Here is a 2,588-nt window from a genome sequence, read left to right as displayed (position 1 = left end):
TGGGTCTTGAACCCGCGGGCTCAGGCAATCCACTCACCTCAGCCTCCCAAAGCGCGGGATTACAGGCTGACCCACCAAACCCGGCTAGTGTTTTTTCTTGTTTTGTGTTTTTTTTTGAGTTGGAGTCTCACTCCGTCACCTAGGCTGGAGTACGGTGGCACTCTCACAGCCACGGACCTTCTGGGCTCCAGTGATCCTTCCGCCTCAACCTTCCAAGTAGCCAGAACTACAGATGCACACTACCACACCTGGCTATTTTTTATTTTATTGTAGAGACATGGTCTCGCCAAGTTGCCTGGACTAGTCTCGAACCCGCAGGCTCCCAAAGTGCTGGGATTATAGGCCGAGCCACTGAGCCCAGCCAAAAGCAGTGTTTTCAAATCAGATTTTACAATGGACATAGAGGTTTCCATTTCCTATGGTAGAGCCAGGTGGCAGGACAGAGCAGAGAGCTGGACGGGGGTCTTGGGCCAGTGCCTCATTGGTGAGGGAGCCCTGGGAGACAGACAGAAGGTAGAGTGAAGGCACGTTTGGGGGAGGGCCTGACACCAGTCCTCTGCCCTCACCACCACACTCTCACCCCCCATTTACCCCCATGGCCTATGGGTCACATAGGGTTGGATTAAGCTGTAGAGTTGATCTCTCATGTGAAGAGCCTGCCTTTTTTTTTTTTGAGTTGGAGTCTCACTCTGTCACCCAGGCTGGAGTTCAGTGACATGCTCATAGCCACCGCAGCCTTGACCTGCTGGGTTCAGGTGACCCTTCCGCCTCAACCTTCTAAGTAGCTGCAACCACAGGCGCAAGCCACCACGCCTGGCTAATTGTTTTATTTATTGTAAAGATGAGATCTAGCCAAATTGCCCCTCCCGAAGTGCTGGGATTACAGGCATGAGCCACTGTGTCTATTTTTTTTTTATTCATATATTGATGTTCTTTTTTTTTTTTGAGTTGGAGTCTCACTCTGTTGCCCAGACTACAGTGCAGTGGCACACTACTCCCGGCCATTGCAGCCTTGACCTGCTGGGCTCCAGCTATTCTTCCGCCTCAGTCTTTCAAGTAGCCGGAACTACAGGTGCACACCACCGTTGATGTTCTTAAAGCCTGGGACTCAGACTGTGACTGTATCTGGATAAGTAGTCATTATTTTATTTATTTTCATTTTCATTTTTCACAGAGTCTCACTCTGTCACCCAGGCTGGAGTGCAGTGGCACGGCACGCTCATGGCCACCACAGCCTTAACCTGCTGGGCTCCGACAATCCTGCTTTAGCCTTCCCAGTAGTTGGAACTACAGGCACATGCCCATGCCCAGCTAATTTTTTGATTTATTGTAGAAATCAGGTCTTGCTATGTTGCCCAGGCTGGTCTCAAACCCCTGGGCTCAGGCAATCCTCTCACCTCCGTCTCCCAAAGTGCTGGGATTATAGACGTGAGCCACTGTGCCCGGCCTTATTTATTTATTTTAAAAAATGTTTTTTGTAGAGATGAGGTCTCACTATGTTGCCTAGGCTGGTCTCAAACTCCTGGACTTAAGTGATTCTCCCACCTCAGCCTCCCAAAGTATTGGGATTATAGGCATGGACCACTGCACCTGGCCTCCTTCCTCTGTTAGTCCATTCTCTTTGACTGAAATATCCTCCTTTTTCTACTTTGTCAGTATCGTCAAGGTGCCTTTTAAGTTACAATTTCTGTGGATTTTCCCTTTCCTGGATTACTCCAAAGGATAGGACCATCTCATGGGTGAATGTGCAGGATGAAGAGTTTGCCCAGCTGTGGGCATGATCGCATGCCACCCACTTTAACCTCTCCATGATGCTTTCTGTCTCTTTATTGAACTGTCCTTTGTCCCTGTTCCTCCTGCTGGGTCTTAAGCTCCCGTCGTTGGCCATCGGTCCCTCTACTGAAGCTTTTTTTGCATGGTACTGAATCTACAGTAGGCACCCTTCAGAAACACCTCACAGGACTTTGGGGAAGAAACCCTGGTCCTCCAGCAACCTCCTATGTCCATACATGCTACTCCTTTCCTGAGGTGGGACCCGGTCCTTACCCAGATAGCTAGTCCTTACCCAGATAACTAGTCCTGCAGTGTTTGCTGCCTCTTCTCCAGTAATACGCCACACTTCTAGTCGGCATCTTTGGCTGATGCACCTTCTGTTCCCTAGGCCTCTGAACCCTGTTCTCTCATCAGCGCTAAACCACAGAACCTGCCCATCTGGCCTCACTTGAGAGCATCATCGTTTCAGAGTGGTGTATGCCCTGACTGACAGATGAAACTCAGCTTAGGACTCTGTAGCCAAAGGGTCAGATATTCCCAGGACCTGGCTCCAGAGGCAGAGCTTGGGCTCCATGCCCAGCATAGGTGTCAGGGGCTTTTCCTGTCTCTGGGACCTAAACACTGCTCCCTTTTCCCATCTCAGCATGTCTGTTGAATTGGGGCTCCAGGCCGGGCTCAGTGTCTCAGCCTGTAATTCCAGCACTTTGGGAGGCCAAGGTGAGTGGACTGCCTGAGCCCGCAGGTTCGAGCCCCGCCTGGGCAACTTGGTGAGACCTCATCTCTACATAAATCAAAAATTAGCCGGGCGTGGTAGC

General features: G+C 50.5%; 1 protein-coding gene across 2 annotated transcripts in view; it reads left to right on the top strand.

Moving 5' to 3' along the window:
• PSMD3 (proteasome 26S subunit, non-ATPase 3) overlaps positions 1-2,588 on the top strand; it is a 19,726-nt gene that overhangs the window by 13,847 nt on the left and 3,291 nt on the right. The window lies entirely within an intron of this gene.

This window comes from Carlito syrichta, unplaced genomic scaffold (genome assembly GCF_000164805.1).
Source record: "Carlito syrichta isolate Samal-C Ts95f unplaced genomic scaffold, Tarsius_syrichta-2.0.1 Scaffold308181, whole genome shotgun sequence".
In the NCBI taxonomy this organism is placed as follows: domain Eukaryota; kingdom Metazoa; phylum Chordata; class Mammalia; order Primates; family Tarsiidae; genus Carlito; species Carlito syrichta.
This window is presented reverse-complemented; position numbering and strand designations above follow the sequence as displayed.